The sequence below is a fragment of the Manis javanica genome, chromosome X (assembly GCF_040802235.1).
Source record: "Manis javanica isolate MJ-LG chromosome X, MJ_LKY, whole genome shotgun sequence".
In the NCBI taxonomy this organism is placed as follows: Eukaryota; Metazoa; Chordata; class Mammalia; order Pholidota; family Manidae; genus Manis; species Manis javanica.
The window spans coordinates 115,677,758-115,698,660 of record NC_133174.1 but is presented as its reverse complement, the minus strand read 5'-3'; positions in this window follow the sequence as shown (position 1 = coordinate 115,698,660).

The following is a 20,903-nucleotide window of genomic DNA, read 5'->3' as shown; positions in this document are numbered from 1 at the left end:
TCAGTCCCAGAGGCTCAGGTGCCTGGGCATCCTCCCCAGAGGCTTTACTGAGGGGTTCTGAGGGATGTGCAAGATTTTCACAATCAGAGATGGAGATAAAGGACTTTCCAGAAGGAGACAACCACACAGATACAATGATGAGAATGTAAGGGTTCAGAATACTGGCTTAGTCGGAGGAGTTGGGTTTCATACTGTACTCTCCAGCTTCAGAGCAGCCAATGCGGTGGCAAGTTCATGCTGAGGCTGTTAAACAGTGATAGCTGGGGTTGTGAGACTGGTGGTTGATACCAGTTCTGCACACGCACCCCTCCTCATGACAAAAACTGCACCTGATGCAGTGGGTAGGTGCCTGGGAGATGAGTTTACTTTTTGACCAATCAGTAGAGTCCATGGGAGCTACTTCATTGCTGTTTCTTCCCCCCTTACCATGCCCTGTTTGCTGATTTTTCTACCCCCCTTCCCCACCCTTTCTGCAAAGTCATCTCAAGTGCACAAATTCTAAGTACAAACCATGGGCACTTTCCACCACTGCAGTCCATGTGGTGCATTCCAGTGCTCCCAACACTCTCCTGCACCCCAGTTCAGATTCTCTATCTCACTCATCCCATAGCAACAGAAGAGGTTGCATCTGCTGGTGGTGGTGAACATGAAATTAGGGAAGGCTTCAGGGAGGAGGCTGTATTTTCTTTCCACAGGTGGTGGTGGGGGAGTGGACATTTCATAAAGAGGCAATGTATGTGAAAAGGCACAAAGCATGTAGGGAAGTGGTTCACAAACTTAAGTGTATTTTAGAACAGAGGGGCAGCTTACGAAATAGACATACACCCTGATCCTATTCCTAAAGGTTTGATGTGGATGGTCTGTAGACCACTCTTTGAGAAACGGCGGTCTAGGCTCTTCTCCCCCAGGTCTGGTCAGGGTGTGTTGCCAGTGGGAGATTAACATCCTCAGTGTACTTCAGGGTTTCCCTGAAAATGGACCCCTATCCAGATGAATATTGTGAAAGCCTTAGCAATTAGAGAGGCTTATGATCAGCTTAAGGTCAAAGCAGAGTGTGGCCTAGGCAGAGGAATTACATCTATTAAGTATATAGAACTTATTATATTTTACCATATAACCTTACACTTTTACTATATTATTATACTAACAAGCATTGTTGTAGCAACATTACAAATATTACCTTGTTTAATCTATTGTTGTTATAGTGATAGAGTTTGTAGATGAGGAAAATGAGGCTTGGAGAAGTTATGATTTTGCCTAAAGTCAATGAATTAGTAAGTGATGGATGCAGGATTTGAACCCAAGTATTCTGAATTCATATTCTGTGTTCTTACTCACTTCTCAGAGATTGGGACTATGTCAGGGGTTGAGTGAAAGGTTCTGCTAATGATAGAGATTTTTTTAAAAGATCATTTCTTTGCACCATCAAAAATGGTGGGATATGGATGTGGACATATGTGGAAGTTGGACACCATGGGTAAAGACACAGAGCAGCTACGACAGATTCTGGAATTCAGCCTGTGATCAGTGGTAAGACCTGCTGAAAAGGGCAGCTCTATAGCTGTTCAGACACAGCAGCCAGAAAAGACTAGCAAGGACCAGAATAGGTCATTCTAATCTCTCCTGGAGTAGAATGAACAATGTATCCATAGAACTTGTATTCATAGTAAACAAGAGCTAACTACTACATCTGTCTCCTTTATCCTGGGACCAAGTAAACATCAAAATCTAATAATGCCCTATAGAAAAGAGAAGAAAGGAAAGCCTCAACAGAAAACTTTTTGGGCAACATTCACCCTACTCCAGCCAAACACTAACAGGAAAACCACCCCATTTCTCCTCACCCTCACTGTTTCAGTGAGGTGAAGTGGGGAGCTGATCTGTTTTCAGCAAGGCAAAAGCAAGTGTTACAACCTGATTCCCCTGAAGGTGTCCTGTCAGTGTGCTCGGTGGTGCGCTGAGCCTCCACTCACAACTGACAACAAAGAAACTTAATGGGAGGGTTCAAGGAAAAGCTGTTTACCACTCCGCTCTATCCGCCTCCTCCTCCTCACCAGTGTCAGTGCTCAGTGAGGAGTTGATCTTCCACCCACTCCCAGCACCAGTGAGGCTGAGCAAAACAGCTAGGATCAGAGCTAGTCAGCACTCCAACTTTACCTCACTCCTGGTATCAGCAGGGAACTGAACGTCCATACCCACCTGGCAGGGAAGAGAGAAAGCAAGGGGATAGGAAGCAGGACTAGTCCTATTCCCCAAGACAGGGAAATATGCAAAAAATAGTGAAATCCTGCAGATTCAAGGAACCCAGACAGCATAAACCCAAATAAATCCACAGCAACAACACTATAATTAAATTTCTGAAAACTGAAGACTATGAAAAAAATCTTAAAAACAAATAAAAAAAATGACACGTTATCTAGAGGGGAAAACCCAATTGAAAGACAATACAGTTCTTTTTTTTCATTAAACATTCAACTTTATTGAGAACATACTATGTGCCCAGTACTGTAGTATGTTCTTTGGAAACAAAAATGAACATGATATAATTCTTGTCCTCAAGAAATTCAGCCTAGAATGGTAGTTCTTAAAGCTAGCTACACTCTAGAATTACCTGGAGATTTAGAAACATCTCAGTGTCCCATCCTAGACTAATTGAATTAGAATCCCTGGGGTAGGCTTTAGATGTCTGACGGGTTTTATTTTAAAAACTTTTTATTAAGAAAAAGTTAAAGATGGAGCTTTATCTATCAAGACAAATATAGAGAGAATAGCATAATGATGCCCTTCCCTCCATGTATATATTATCCAGCTTCCACAATCAACAAATTGCCAACCTTCCTTCCTCCAACTAACCTTTGCATTCCTCCTCACCATTAGATTGTTTTATAGAAAATCCCCCAAAATGCATCATCTCATCTTCAATTACTTTCCTATTTATCTCTGAAATTATATGTAGAATACAACATTTTACCAAACCAAAACCAATAATACAATAAGTAAAATTCCTTAACGTCATCAAACAGTCCATTGTCAGATTTCCCCAATTGTCTCATGAATAACTTTTTTGTAGTTGGTTTGTTTGAATTGGACTCCAAGCAATGTCTACACATTGCATTTTTTTCTTCGTTTCCATATTCCTTTTATAAATGTATTTTTATTGAAGTATCATTGATATACAATCTTATATTGGCTTCAAATGTACAATACAGTTGTTCAGCAGTTACCCATATTATTAAACCCTCACCCCCACTAGTCTGGTTACTATCTGTCAATATAAAAAGATATTATAGAATCATTGACTATATTTTCCATGCTGTACTACTATCCCCCTGACCAACTTATGTTATGATTGGAAATTTTTTGTGCCCCTTTATCCCCCTCACCCTACCTACCCACTCTCCCCACCCCCACCACCATGGTAACCACCAGTCACTTCTCAGTGTCTATGCATCTACTGTTATTTTGTTCATTCTGTTTTGCTTTAGTTTTATAGTCCACAAATAAGTTAAATCATATGGTATTTGTCTTTCTATGCCTGGCTTATTTCATTGAGCATAATACTCTCTAGATCCATCCATATTGTTGCAAATGGCAGGATTTCTTTTAGTTCTGTGGCTGAATAATATTCCATTGTGCATATGTACCACATCTTTATCCATTCATCTACTGATGGACACTTAGGTTGTTCCCATATCTTGGCAACTGTAAATAATGTGGCAATAAACATAAGGGTGCATATATCTTCTCAGATCAGGGATTTTGTTTTTCTTCTTCTGGTAAATTCCTAGAAGTGGAATTACTGGGTCATATAGTAGTTCTATTTTTAGTTTTTAAGGAACCGTAATACTGCTTTCCACAGTGGTTGTACCAATTTACATTCCGTCGGCAGTATAGGAGCATTCCCACTTTTCCACATCCTTGCCTATTCCTTGTGTTTTGGATAGTGGCCATTCTAACTGGTGTGAAGTGATATCTCATTGTGGCTTTGACTTGCATTTCCCTGATTCTTAGCAATGTGGAGCATCTTTTCAGGTGCCTGTTGGACGTTTGTATTTCTTCTTTGGAGAAATGTCTGTCTGACAATAGATTAGATTTCTTGTCTGAAATGACGGAGTCCAGAAGGAATTGCTGAAAAGAAAAGTTATGTCAACTAAAAATTCTCTATCTATTAGAAAAAATCAGGAATGAAGGAACAAATAAAGACAATCTCAGATGAAACAAGACTAAGAGAATTTGTTGCTAGAGAACCTACCATTGAAGGATGGCTAAAAAAGTTCTCTAGGCAGAAAGGTAATCACAAAAGAAGACTTGGAATTTCAGAAAGAAATGAATATCAAAATGGATTAAAATATGATCAAATAAGATAGACTAACCTATAGTTTCTTAAATCATATTTGATGGTTGAAACAAAAATCATTACATTGTCTCATGTGGTACTCAATGTGTATGGAGGCAATACTTTAGACGATGATATGTAAAAGTAGACAAGGTAACTTCCTGGAAATAAGGTTGCTATACTTTACTCAAGGTAGGAAAACGTGGATAACTATATACTATGATTAATATACACTTATGCATATTTAATACCTAGAGAAACCACTAAGAAATTTTTATTAAACTGATATACTAAAAAATACCATAAATAAATGAAGATGGAATCCTAAAATAAATAAATAAATATAAAGGTTTAAATAACCCACAGGAAGGTGAGAAAAGAGAAACAAAGGAAAAAGTAAAGGAGGAAATAACAGAAAACAAGTATCAGACTTAAGTCTAAACATATCAATAACTGTCTTAAATATGAATGTTCTAAATACACTAATCAAAAGACTGACAGGGTAGACTAAAAAGAAAACATGGTAGAGGGATCAGCAAAACAGGTGAAGGGGATAAAGAGGTACAAGCTTCCAATCATAAAATAAATAAGGGAGGCGGAGCCAAGATGGCAGCGTGAGTAGAGCAGTGGAAATCTCCTCCCAAAAACACATAGAGCTATGAAAATATAACAAAGAAAAATCTTCCTAAAATAGAGACCACAGGACACAGGACAACATCCAGACTACATCCACACCTGCAAGAACCCAGCGCCTTGTGAAGGGGGTAAGATACAAGCCCCAGCCCGGCGGGACCCGAGCGCCCCTCCCCCCGGCTCCCGGCGGGTGGAGAGAAACCGGAGCGGTTTTTTTTTTTTTTTTTTTTTTGGCGAGCGCTTTTTGGAAGCCTTAGAGGGACGGGCCCCCGTTGCTGGGGAGGCAGGGTGGCGGGACCGGTGAGGAGGTGCCTGGGAACGGCGCCGGAGGACAAAGAATATCCTGCGTTTCTCCCTGCGAGACCTGGGGGTGGGTGCCTGAGACCGGTGCCTGAGGACGGAGGAGGTCGCGCGTTTTTCCCCTTTTTTTTTTTTTTCTCTTTTTGGCGAGCGCTTTTTGGAAGCTTTGAAGGGACGGGGACCCCAGTGCTAGGGAGGCACGGTGGCGGGACTGGTGAGCGGGTGGCTGGGACCGGCGCCTGAGGACAAAGAATATCCCCCGTTTTTCCCTGCGGGACCGGTGGGCGGGTGCCTGAGACCGGCACTTGAGAACAGAGGAAATCGCGCGTTTTTCCCCTTTTTTTTTTCTCTTTTCTGTGAGTGCTTTTTGGAAGCCTAAAAGGGACAGGGACCCCGGTGCTAGGGAGGCAGGGCGGCGGGACTGGTGAGCGGGTGCCTGGGACCGGCACCTGAGGACAAAGAATATCCCGCATTTTTCCCTGTGGGACCGGTGGGTGGGTGCCTGAGACCAGCACCTGAGGACGGAAGAAATCGCGCGTTTTTCCCCTTTTTTTTCTCTCTTTTTGCCGAGTGCTTTTTGGAAGCCTTGAAGGGACAGGGACCCCGGTGCTAGGGAGGCAGGGCGGCGGGACTGGTGAGCGGGTGCGTGGGACCAGTGCCTGAGGACAAAGAATATTGAGCGTTCCTTCCCTGCGGGACCGGTGGGTGGGTGCTTTTTGGAAGCCTTGAAAGGACAGGGACCCTGGTGCTAGGGAGACAGGGCAGCAGGACCAGTGAGCGGGTGCCTGGGACCGGCACCTGAGGACAAAAAAAAAAAAAAAAAAAAAAAAATCGCTTGTTTTTCCCCTTTTTTTCCTTTTTTTTTTCTCTTTCTTTCTGTTCCCTCTCTCATTGTTGCTGCTGTTGTTTTGGTTTGGAGAGTGCTTTTTGGAAATCTTAAAGGGGCAGGACAGGTCACTTAGACCAGAAGCAGGGAATCTGGGGATCTCTGGGCACTCTAACCCCCTGGGCAGCAGGGAGCACAGAGGCCCCTTACGGAGATAAATAGTCTCCTGGCTGCTCCCCCTCCAACGGGGCTCCACCATTTTGGAGGAACAGCCCCAGCCAGGCCAAGCCCACAGCAACAGCGGAAATAAACCCCAAAGCAACTGGGCAGGAAGCAGAAGCCCTGTCTGCGCGCAGCTGCCCAGCACAAGCCACTAGAGGTCGCTATACTCCCAGGAAAAGGCTACAAACCAACAAGAAGGGAAGCTCTTCCAGCGGTCACTTGTACCAGCTCTGCAAACTATCTCTATCACCATGAAAAGGCAAAACTACAGGCAGACAAAGATCACAGAGACAACACCTGAGAAGGAGACAGACCTAACTAGTCTTCCTGAAAAAGAATTCAAAATAAAAATCATGAACATGCTGACAGAGATGCAGAGAAAAATGCAAGAGCAATGGGATGAGATGCAGAGAAAAATGCAAGAGCAGTGGGATGAGATGCAGAGAAAAATGCAAGAGCAGTGGGATGAAGTCCGGAAGGAGATCACAGATGTCAGGAAAGAGATCACAGAAGTGAAACAATCCCTGGAAGGATTTATAAGCAGAATGGATAAGATGCAAGAGGCCATTGAAGGAATAGAAGCCAGAGAACAGGAACGTATAGAAGCTGACATAGAGAGAGATAAAAGGATCTCCAGGAATGAAACAACACTAAGAGAAATATGTGACCAATACAAAAGGAAAAACATTCGTATTATAGGGATACCAGAAGAGGAAGAAAGAGGAAAAGGGATACAAAGTGTCTTTGAAGAAATAACTGCTGAAAACTTCCCCAAACTGGGGGAGGAAATAATCGAACAGACCATGGAATTATACAGAACCCCCAACAGAAAGGATCCAAGGAGGACAACACCAAGACACATAATAATTAAAATGGCAAGGATCAAGGACAAGGAAAGAGTTTTAAAGGCAGCTAGAGAGAAAAAGGTCACCTATAAAGGAAAACCAATCAGGCTAACATCAGACTTCTCAACAGAAACCCTACAGGCCAGAAGAGAATGGCATGATATACTTAATGCAATGAAACAGAAGGGCCTTGAACCAAGGATACTGTATCCAGCATGACTATCATTTAAATATGATGGTGGGATCAAACAATTCCCAGACAAGCAAAAGCTGAGGGAATTTGCTTCCCACAAACCACCTCTACAGGGCATCCTACAGGGACTGCTCTAGATGGGAGCACCCCTAAAAAGAGCACAGAACAAAACACACAACATATGAAGAATGGAGGAGGAGGAATAAGAAGGGAGAGAAGAAAAGACTCTCCAGACAGTGTATATAACAGCTCAATAAGCGAGCTAAGTTAGGCAGTAAGATACTAAAGAAGCTAACCTTGAACCTTTGGTAACCACGAATCTAAAGCTTGCAATGGCAATAAGTACATATCTTTCAATAGTCACCCTAAATGTAAATGGACTTAATGCACCAATCAAAAGACATAGAGTAATAGAATGGATAAAAAAGCAAGACCCATCTATATGCTGCTTACAAGAAACTCACCTTAAACCCAAAGATAAGCATAGACTAAAAGTCAAGGGATGGAAAAACATATTTCAGGCAAACAACAGTGAGAAGAAAGCAGGGGTTGCAGTACTAATATCAGACAAAATAGACTTCAAAACAAAGAAAGTAACAAGAGATAAAGAAGGCCACTACATAATGATAAAGGGCTTAGTCCAACAAGAGGATATAACCATTCTAAATATATATGCACCCAATACAGGAGCATCAGCATATGTGAAGCAAATACTAACAGAACTAAAGAGGGAAATAGACTGCAATGCATTCATTGTAGGAGACTTCAACACACCACTCACCCCAAAGGATAGATCCACCGGGCAGAAAATAAGTAAAGACACACAGGCACTGAACAACACACTAGAACAGATGGACCTAATAGACATCTATAGAACTTTACATCCAAAAGCAACAGGATATACATTCTTCTCAAGTGCACATGGAACATTCTCCAGAATAGACCACATACTAGCTCACAAAAATGAGCCTCAGTAAATTCCACAATATTGAAATTCTACCAACCAATTTTTCAGACCACAAAGGTATGAAAGTAGAAATAAATTCTACAAAGAAAACAAAAAGGCTCACAAACACATGGAGGCTTAACAACATGCTACTAAATAATCAATGGATCAATGAACAAATCAAAATAGAGATCAAGGAATATATAGAAACAAATGACAACAACAACACTAAGCCCCAACTTCTGTGGGATGCAGCGAAAGCAGTCTTAAGAGGAAAGTATATAGCGATCCAGGCACACTTGAAGAAGGAAGAACAATCCCAAATGAATAGTCTAACATCACAATTATTAAAACTGGAAAAAGAAGAACAAATGAGGCCTAAAGTCAGCAGAAGGAGGGACGTAATAAAGATCAGAGAAGAAATAAACAAAATTGAGAAGAATAAAACAATAGCAAAAATCAACGAAACCAAGAGCTGGTTCTTTGAGAAAATAAACAAAATAGATAAGCCTCTAGCCCAACTTATTAAGAGAAAAAGAGAGTCAACACAAATCAACATAATCAGAAATGAGAATGGAAAAATCACGACAGACTCCACAGAAATACAAAGAATTATTAAAGACTACTATGAAAACCTATATGCCAACAAGCTGGAAAACCTAGAAGAAATGGACAACTTCCTAGAAAAATACAACCTTCCAAGACTGACCAAGGAAGAAACACAAAAGTTAAACAAACCAATTACAAGCAAAGAAATTGAAACAGTAATCAAAAAACTACCCAAGAACAAAACCCCGGGGCCGGACGGATTTACCTCGGAATTTTATCAGACACACAGAGAAGACATAATACCCATTCTACTTAAAGTGTTCCACAAAATAGAAGAAGAGGGAATACTCCCAAACTCATTCTATGAAGCCAACATCACCCTAATACCAAAACCAGGAAAAGACCCCACCAAAAAAGAAAATTACAGACCAATATCCCTGATGAATGTAGATGCAAAAATACTCAATAAAATATTAGCAAACAGAATTCAACAGTATATCAAAAGGATCATACACCATGACCAAGTGGGGTTCATCCCAGGGATGCAAGGATGGTACAACATTCGAAAATCCATCAACATCATCCACCACATCAACAAAAAGAAAGACAAAAACCACATGATCATCTCCATAGATGCTGAAAAAGCATTTGACAAAATTCAACATCCATTCATGATAAAAACTCTCAGCAAAATGGGAATAGAGGGCAAGTACCTCAACATAATAAAGGCCATATATGATAAACCCACAGCCAGCATTATACTGAACAGCGAGAAGCTGAAAGCATTTCCACTGAGATCGGGAACCAGACAGGGATGCCCACTCTCCCCACTGTTATTTAACATAGTACTGGAGGTACTAGCCACGGCAATCAGACAAAACAAAGAAATACAAGGAATCCAGATTGGTAAAGAAGAAGTTAAACTGTCACTATTTGCAGATGATATGATACTGTACATAAAAAACCCTAAAGACTCCACTCCAAAACTACTAGAACTGATATCGGAATACAGCAAAGTTGCAGGATACAAAATCAACACACAGAAATCTGTAGCTTTCCTATACACTAACAACGAATCAATAGAAAGAGAAATCAGGAAAACAATTCCATTCACCATTGCATCAAAAAGAATAAAATACCTAGGAATAAACCTAACCAAGGAAGTGAAAGACTTATACTCTGAAAACTACAAGTCACTCTTAAGAGAAATTAAAGGGGACACTAATAAATGGAAACTCATCCCATGCTCATGGCTAGGAAGAATTAATATCGTCAAAATGGCCATCCTGCCGAAAGCAATATACAAATTTGATGCAATCCCTCTCAAATTACCAGCAACATTCTTCAATGAATTGGAACAAATAATTCAAAAATTCATATGGAAACACCAAAGACCCCGAATAGCCAAAGCAATCCTGAAAAAGAAGAATAAAGTAGGGGGGATCTCACTCCCCAACTTCAAGCTCTACTACAAAGCCATAGTAATCAAGACAATTTGGTACTGGCACAAGAACAGAGCCACAGACCAGTGGAACAGATTAGAGACCCCAGAAATTAACCCAAACATATATGGTCAATTAATATTTGATAAAGGAGCCATGGACATACAATGGCAAAATGACAGTCTCTTCAACAGATGGTGCTGGCAAAACTGGACAGCTACATGTAGGAGAATGAAACTGGACCATTGTCTAACCCCATATACAAAGGTAAACTCAAAATGGATCAAAGACCTGAATGTAAGTCACGAAACCATTAAACTCTTGGAAAAAAACATAGGCAAAAACCTCTTAGACATAAACATGAGTGATCTCTTCTTGAACATATCTCCCCGGGCAAGGAAAACAACAGCAAAAATGAGCAAGTGGGACTACATTAAGCTGAAAAGCTTCTGTACAGCGAAAGACACCATCAATAGAACAAAAAGGAACCCTACAGTATGGGAGAATATATTTGAAAATGACAGATCTGATAAAGGCTTGACGTCCAGAATATATAAAGAGCTCACACGCCTCAACAAACAAAAAACAAATAACCCAATTAAAAAATGGGCAGAGGAACTGAACAGACAGTTCTCCAAAAAAGAAATACAGATGGCCAAGAGACACATGAAAAGATGCTCCACATCGCTAATTATCAGAGAAATGCAAATTAAAACTACAATGAGGTATCACCTCACACCAGTAAGGATAGCTGCCATCCAAAAGACAAACAACAACAAATGTTGGCGAGGCTGTGGAGAAAGGGGAACCCTCCTACACTGCTGGTGGGAATGTAAATTAGTTCAACCATTGTGGAAAGCAGTATGGAGGTGCATCAAAATGCTCAAAACAGACCTACCATTTGACCCAGGAATTCCACTCCTAGGAATTTACCCTAAGAACGCAGCAATCAAGTTTGAGAAAGACAGATGCACTCCTATGTTTATCGCAGCACTATTTACAATAGCCAAGAATTGGAAGCAACCTAAATGTCCATCGGTAGATGAATGGATAAAGAAGATGTGGTACATATACACAATGGAATACTACTCAGCCATAAGAAGTGGAAAAATCCAACCATTTGCAGCAACATGGATGGAGCTGGAGAGTATTATGCTCAGTGAAATAAGCCAAGCGGAGAAAGAGAAATACCAAATGATTTCACTCATCTGAGGAGTATAGGAACAAAGGAAAAACTGAAGGAACAAAACAGCAGCAGAATTACAGAACCCAAAAATGGACTAACAGGTACCAAAGGGAAAGGAACTGGGGAGGATGGGTGGGCAGGGAGGGATAAGGGGGGGGAAGAAGAAGGGGGGTATTAAGATTAGCATGCATGGGGGGGAGGGAGAAAGGGGAGGGTGGGCTGCACAACACAGAGAGGACAAGTAGTGACTCTACCACATTTTGCTAAGCTGATGGACAGTAACCGTAATGTGGTTGTTAGGGGGGACCTGATATAGGGGAGAGCATAGTAAACATAGTATTCTTCAGGTAAGTGTAGATTAAAAATTTAAAAAAAAAAAAGAAAGAAAGAAAGAAAAGGGGGATTACTCCTTAACAGGATAAAACTATTGGTAAATCAAAGATCAACGCATGCTTTAAATATCCTTAATGTTGATCACTTAAAGGGTGTCAGATGATCAGCTATGGAGGTACTCTTTTCTGATAATATTCCTTTCTCTTAATTAAAAAAAAAAAAAAAAAAAGCAGTTACTGTGTGCTTACCTCCAATGAGTTCTGCACAGTGGTATAGAGGGCATGTCAAAGTGTGGGCAAAGGGTCTGTTTGTTTCTACGCAGAAGATCAAGGCCTAGCTTGGATACCCAGAAAATGAACTAAGATACGATATGAGGAGGAGCTTCCGGCATCAGCACTCTCTGGAGGACTCGTGCCGGGGGATGATCATCAAAAAGCCTCCACAGGGATCCGGACGATGCTGCGGTTGTGGCTGCATCCAGCCCACCATCTCCTGGACTTGCCATAAGAAGGAGGAGGGAGATGTCTAGGCTGGCATGTGCATACAGTGAGACAACGAATTTGACTGGATCTGTACTGTTGGAACTCAACCAGGAGTTGGGAGGGGTGCAAGTTGTAGCACCCCAAAATCTCATGACTATAGACTATCTATGGTTAAAAGAACATATGGGATGTGAACAGATCCCAGAAATGGGCTGCTTTAATTTGTCTGATGGTTCAAGTACAGTTCGAAAATATCCATCATATCATAGATAAATTTTCACAAATGCCTAGGGTGCCTAAATGGTTTTCTTGGCTTCACTGGAGATGGCTGGTAATTATAGATTTGCTTTGTTTATGTCACCGTATTCCTATTATGTTAATATGTGTGTGCAAATTAGTTAGTAGTTTAAAACCTATACATACTTAAGGTACTATACAAGAAGATATGTCAAAGAAATAATCAATCCTCCCAAGTTTCCTTCATATGCTACATCTATAGCTTTTCTTCTTCCTTCCTAATTACAAACCTTAAATAGAATTCGTGCCTCATATCGAATTTACCGAGTATCATAATTCCTCCAGGTGGTAAAGATACCTCGAGACAAGTGCTGGGCATAGAAGCCACAGGGCATAAATCTGCAAAGAAGTAAAAAGCTAACCTTTGCAAACAATATGGCTTCTCTCTCACTTACCAACTTTACATTTCCCTGTATGGCCCCGGAAGATGACTGGTTAGCCAGAGACGGGTAAGATTCCTCAAGGGAGGAACAACCTAAGACAGGCACAGTCGCAGGGGGGCCATCAGGTGAGAATTTGGGGATCAACAGAGGTGAGGCTCAGAACCTCACCCCCCCTGCTTTGAGAGAAATCTTCTGCATCCGTGGATGTCTTGCTGCCCTTGTCTAGCCTGGATTAATACTTAGTCCATAGGCACACACCTGATCATCTGATCATCTACATTTGCCTTCTTACAGCACTAAACTATGTTTTCTACCTTTATCTTGCATCTACCTACCACTTCAGCATTTTATTAAAAATAAAAATAATAATAATAATAGGAGAAATGTGGGATCAACATATAAATCAAGTACAAAAATCAAATGAATATTCATATTTGACCTGATGGTTTATAGGTCATATTGTATGATCAAAACCGAAAGTTTCTGTGATGAATGCCCTTGTACTGTTCACCATGTAAGAATTTATTCACTCTGTAAGAATTCGTTCACCATGTAAGAACTTGTTCGTTATGCTTCAGAAGATTGGAGACTGACGAGAATTAGGCTTGAGATGGATTAATGATTGTACATTGAGCATTGACCCCCCTATACTGAATTTTATTGTTGTTAACAACCATTTGATCAATAAATATGAGAGATGCCCTCTCAAAAAAAAAAAAAAAAAAAAAAAAAATAAGGCATGGGGACAAAAAGTACAGCAGAGGGAATATAGCCAATATTTTAATATCTTTGGTCACAGATGGTAACTACACTTACTGTGGTGAGCATTTCATAATGCATATAATTGTTAAATCACTGTTATACAACTAAACTAATATATCAACTATCCTTTGATTTTAAAAAATTCAAAAAGGAAAACATGATCTGAAAATGTGCTTTCTATAAGTAAGTCCCTTCAAATATGACATGGATTGAAAATAAATAGAAAAAGATACATGATGCAAATGATCATAAAAAAACAGGAGAAAAATATATATAAATCATATATATTAATGTCAAAAATGAACTTCAGAGTGAATAAAATTACTAGAGACAAAGAGAGTCATTATACAATGCAGGAAGGATCAATCCACAAGGAGGACTTTACAATCCTAAATGTGTATGTACCAAACTAGGGAGACTCCATGCTCAACTGGATTTGTTCCAGGTATGCAAGGCTGGTTTTGAAAATCAAACCATGTAAACCACCATTTTCAAAAGTATAATGAAGAAAAATCACATGATCATATTCAACTGACTCAGCAAAAGCATTTAACAAAACCTAACCCCCATTCATGATAAAAACTCTCAGCATACTCAATAGAAGAAAACTTCCTAGACTTGGTAAAGAACATTTACAGAAACCTACAGCAAACATCCTCTTTAAAGGTGAGAAACTAAATGTTTTACCTCTATAATCAGAGACAAGGTAAGAGTTTCTGCTTAGTACTTTTATCCAACATGGTATTGGGAATTCTACACAATCTAACATGGCAAGAAAAGTAAATGAAAAGCCTTCAGATTAGAAAAAAAGAGATAAGACTGTCCCTATTTGTATGATTTGCATGCGCAGTGATTGTCTATGTAGAAAATTCCAAGTAATATATATATAAAATATTCCTAGAATTTATAATTGAGTCCATCAAGGCCATCGGATGCAAGGTCAATGCTCAAAATTCAGTTGCATTTCTGTATACCAATAATGAACACACAGAAATCAAAATTAAAAACACAATACCATTAGAAATCATACAAATAAAGTGAAATGTTTATATACAAACAGCAAAATATGTACAGGATCTGGTGAAAATTACAAAATACTAATAATGCATGAAATCAGTTAAGATCTAGGCACATACTATGTTCATATATTTGAAGACACAAAAAAGCAAAGATGTCCATACTTCTGAAATTGATGTATAGTTTTAATGTAATTCCTATCAAAATCTCAGCAAGTTATTTTCAAAGACATAGACAAGCTTGTTCTAAATGTATATGGAAAGGCACAGGCTCCAGAATAGCTAAAAGAATCCTGAATAAAGAACAAAGTGGAAAAAATCACTGTAGCCCATATTAAGTCTTACTACATAGCTACAATAAGCAAGACAGTGTTATATTAGCAGAGTGATAGATACACTGATAAATAGAACTGAATAGAGAACCCAGAAATAGACCCACACAAATACACCTAGCTGATTTTAGACAAAGGTGCAAAGGCAATTCAATAGAGGAAGGATGACTTTTTCAACATATGATGCTAGAAAAATTGGACATCTTAGTCAAGAAATAGACCTTGACCTAAACTTCATTTCTCATACAAAAATTATATCAAAATTAATCATGTGCTTAAATTTAAAACACAATTATAAAACTAAAAAAAATAGAACAAAATCTTTGAGATCAAGGGCTAGACAAAAAATCCCTAGAGGTGCCATTAAAAACCCAACTCATAAAAGGAAAAATTGATAAATTGAATTTCACCAAGATTACAAGCTTTTCCTCTGTGAAAGACCCTGTTAAGAAGAATCAAAGACAAATGCAGTCTGGGAAAAAATATTTGAAATTTGTATACTTGAGAAAGGACTAGTGTGTTAAATGTATAAAGAACTCTCAAAACTCACCATTAAAACAGAATCCAATTAGAAAATGGGTAAAGACATGAATAGACATTTAATTGAAGAGGATATTCGGGTGGCAAATAAGTACTTGAACAGATGCTCAACAATGTGAGCTATCAGGGAAGTGCAAATTAAAATCACAGTGAGATTACTACACACCTATGAGCATGGTTAAAGAAAAAACATAATGACAATACCAATTTCTGGCCAAACGTTGCTGGTGGGAATATGTATTGGTGCAGCCACTTGGAAAAACAGTTTGGTAGGTTCTTTAAAAAAGTAAACATGAGCTTCCAATAAAAACAAGCAATTACACTCCTGGACATTTATCCTAGGGAAATTAAAGTATATTCACACAAAATCCTGTACATGACTGTTTATAGCAGCTTTATTTGTAATAACAAAAATCTGGAAATGAGTCAGGTGTCCCTCAAAAGATGAACAATTAAACAAACTGTGGTGCATCCATACCATGGACTATTACTCAGCGATAAAAAAGTAACACTACTGATGCATGTTCCAACATGGATGGATCTTTAGTGAATTATGTTGAATGAAAAAGGTCAACATCAAAAGGTTATGTAGTATTTGATTCCATTTATGCAACATTTTTGAAATGACACATTTATAAAAATAAACAAATTTATGATTGCCAATGGTTAAAAAGGGGGTTGAGAGTGGAAGGGAAGTGGCTGGGGCAATAAAAGGGCAACAATAGGTATTACCGTAGTGATAGAAATGTTCTCTCTCTAGACTGTATCAAAGCCAATAACCTAGTCCTGATATTTCACTATAGTTTTTCATTGGAGGAAACTGGGTAAAGTGTACACTGGATTTCTCTGCATTATTTCTTACCACTGCATATGAATCTACAATTATCTCAAAAAACCAATCTAAAAATCATTTTAAAAGAACTATGGAACATGCATAGATGTTGCAAAGTTGTCAAGATAGAAAGTTTTAAAAAGAAGAAACTGTAAGTACCCTTTGTCAATAGGTCTAACATTAACATCGGACCCACTGCCTTTTGACTTGGCAGAGGCCATTAGAACACCTGAGGGTTAGGAAGGGGACAATATAGTGAGGTGCCACTCTCTCTCCTTATCATCCCATACTTCACTGTACACAACTGCCAGGCACCTAATAGAGCTGAGCAGAAAGAGCACATTTAGCATTTCAGCCACCCCATAAATGTACCTAAGGAGGCTGCAGCCTAATCGCTTCAGTGAGGTGCTGGAATCATGATTCTTTAGGCAGGGAATCGTCAAACATTTCTAATCATGCAGTTTAGATGGTTGAGGTTAATATACTGTCTGCTGCTCTATATTAGTCCAAATGAGGTGTTTAAAAGAATGCTCTCACATTTTCACAGAATTTACAAGAGTAGGCAAAGCACTCCACAAAGTAAATGGAAACAAATCCATGCAGGCACCCTTGACTTTTGTCTATTTTATTTAAGTAGAATACATGCATACTACTATACCTGTATATTTTATACATTCTTGAGAACACAAAAAAGAGATTTAATGAATTAATGTAATTCAGATGTATACTAGAATTCTAACAGAGGGTAGCTTGAGTATATTCGTGTGTGGTGGGGAAAGGGAGGTGATATGGGGAAGGAGGGATAAAGAGAAAAGGATAAGGAAAGCAGAAAGGGAAGAAATATAAATACCCCTAAAATAATTACATGTTTACATTTGATTACATGTTAACATTTATTTAATGTATATGACTACCTGCTTCCATTTCTAAAAAATTTTATATACATGTATTTGTGAATGTATAAACATAATTTTAAAATAAGATAAATCAATATACAACTAAATATCTAATATTTTCAGTGGATTGTCATGTATTCAGTGCTTTGGAGACATGGTGTAGTGGACTATCATTTATTGAATGCATATTGATAAGACAAGTACTATGGTAAGTGCTTTACATAAATAATTGTATTTAATACCTACCTCAACAACTGGAGACATATATTATTTCTCTTATTGTAGGAAGGAGAGGTATAGCAAGTTTAAGATAACTCAGCAAATTCATAGAGCTAATAGGTGAAAGTGCTGGGATTGAAATGTATCTTGGCCCCTTTCCCAAGGCCATGCAAGCCTATAGTAGATATTCACTGTTGAATTTTAGTTTATAAAAACAAATGATATAGTGAGGTTTTGTTTTATTTCTTTGAAGATTAAGAAGTACTACTTTTATTTTTAATGTGGAGTATAGATATACACTGCTAAATGTACAACTCAGCTAAAAAAATTGAACCAACTATTGAGAACTATTAGGACGAAGATATGTACAACTCAGCTAAAAAAATTGAACCAACTATTGAGAACTATTAGGACGAAGATATGCTGAATTCCAATCCAAGTACCTGGTTCACCTTGCTGAGACCTTTTTTGGACATGTCAAATCCATCTCAATCATTTCAAAAAGCTAAAATACAGCATAATGCGCAAATATATAAAAGGCAAAAGGAAATATGTAATCTTTTCAATATTGTTTCCTTATATTTTCCTTAATTACTAACTCTTAGAATTATATGTTCAATATACATCAACAAAGAGTCCATTCCCTTCATTCCTTGTTAATGATCCCTAAATTATCCAGAACAGAGGAGCAGAGAATGTGCGTGGCTCTTGCCTTCCAACAGCAGGGTTTTTTTGCAAGCTGCCTCATCTGTATCTTTTGTTCTAAAAGAAGCCTTTTGATGGCCATGCTTTACATTACTGACCCTCTACTTCTGGTCTCAGCTGACTGCACCAAGTGTAGACACAAAGATGAAGGTAAGTCGAACCATAAAGAGACATGTAACTGTATCCTAGGTCAAAAAAATGAGCTGAGGCAGTAAGATCCTCTGTTTCAGTAATTTTATGTAATAAATAACAACTACCATGAACTTAATATGCATTTGCTATAGTTAGTGTGGAATGAAATTCTGAAAACCCTGATTTGGGGAGAAAAATGACAGTTGGATTTGAAGTAAATTAAAATGCAGCATATTGCAATAAAAGCACCCAAAGGAATTCAGAATATATGATTGGTAAGTGAACAATGAAACTGATTACTATACTTTAATACATTGATCTGTAATTTTTTAATATATTATATTTTGGAGGAGCAGACTGGCATTGAGTGTATGTTTCTATTTAATCAATTTTAATTACATGTGAATACATGAAAATTTTCCCTTATTACTTGTCTAAATGTCCTCTAAGCACTGTTATTACACTGGGAAATTAAGGAGACACATTCAGTAGTATTTTCTCATATTAACTTCGTGTTTTAAGAGAACCTACTTGTCTTCATAGCAAAATGCTGTCCTATGGAGAAATGAATTGAAAATAGGAGTCTATCTGTCTATATATCTTTTGAAACACACATACACACACACATGTACAGTTTCAATACATATGTTACCTACACATGAAAACATAGAAAGAAGTAAATTACAAGGTCTCCAAAGGCACAAGCCTTATCCAATTTACACATTTAAATAACATCCCACTATACCTAGCACAAATACTTTTAACTTGTAAGACCAGGTTTAAAAAAAATGATATTTTAAAAGAGGTTTGTTGTAGAATAAATGCTTAAATCATGATTTTAGAGCTGTATTTAATGTCCAAAAAATTCAGTGTTGATGTATTTATTTCTTAGTTAAGATACTAGGCTAAATTGTCAGGTAGGCCTTCCAAGGAAAATATACAAAGGGGTATAGTTATCCAGACCTGAGGACATTTTCCATAATTCTTATGAAACAAAATTCCTGAGCAGACATACAGTTTTCCAGCAAAACAACAACAACAACAACTTAATTGGGTTATGATTATTATTTTCAACTAGGACCAGAAGATGTAAGGTATTGTGAGGGCAACCTGGAGGTACTTGGTATGAAAATCATATTATATTCACAGCCAGAAGCAGTCCTAAGTGGAATGATACCAAATACATCTAATGCATCGCTTGATCCAGTTGGTCCTGCTGAGGTGTAAATGTTAGACAAACACCATTAAGTTCAGGATAGCAAGCTCTCACCAAGGCTAATCATTAGGTATTGATTATATTCAAACAGGTGATCTGTTACCTCCCTGGAAGCTCCAAGGTTAACTATGCTGAACCCAGTTTGAACAGCAACAGATTTTGAATAATCACCCTACCACTAAAAGAATGCACAGGGAAACTGTATTTTTTTTTATTTTGGAATCATTAATCTACAATTACATGAGGAACATTATGTTTACTAGACTCACCCCATCACCAAGTCCCTCCCACAAACCCCATACAGTCACTGTCCATCAGCGTAGTAAGATGCTGTAGAATCACAAGTTATGTTCTCTGTGTTACACAGTCCTCCCTGTGCCCCTCTCCCCACATTATACATGCTAATCATAATGCCCCCTTTCTTCCCCCACACTTGTCCCTCCCTTCCCACCCATCCTCCCCAGTCCATTTCTCTCTGGTCACTGTTAGTCCATTCTTGGGTTCTGTGATTCTGCGGTTGTTTTGTTCCTTCAGTTTTTTCTTTGTTCTTATACTCCACATATGAGTGAAATAATTTGGTACTTGTCTTTTTCTGCCTGGCTTATTTCACTGAGCATAATACCCTATACCTCCATCCATGTTGCAAATGGTAGGATTTGTTTTCTTCTTATGGCTGAATAATATTCCATTATGTATATGTACCACATTTCTTTATCCATTCATCTACTGATGGACACTTAGGTTGTTTCCATTTCTTGGCAATTGTAAATAGTGCTGTGATAAACATAGGGGTGCATCTGTCTTTTTCAAACTGGGCTACTGCATTGTTAGGGTAAATTCCTAGGAGTGGAATTCCTGGGTCAAATGGTATTTCTATTTTGAGCTTTTTGAGGAACCTCCATACTGCTTTCTACAATGGTTGAACTAATTTACATTCCCACCAGCAGTGTAGGAGGGTTCCCCTTTCTCCACATCCTCACCAACATTTGTTGTGGTTTGTCTTTTGGATGGTGGCAATCCTTACTGGTGTGAGGTGATATCGCATTGTGGTTTTAATTTGCATTTCTTTGATGACTAGTTATGTGGAGCATCTTTTCATGTGTCAGTTGACCATTTGAATTTCTTCTTTGGAGAAGTGTCTGTTCAGCTCCTCTGCCCATTTTTTAATTGGATAATTTGCTTTTTGTTTGTTGATGTGTGTGAGCTCTTTATATATTTTGGATGTTAACCCTTTATTGGATCTGTCATTTCTGAATATATTCTCCCATATTGTAGGATGC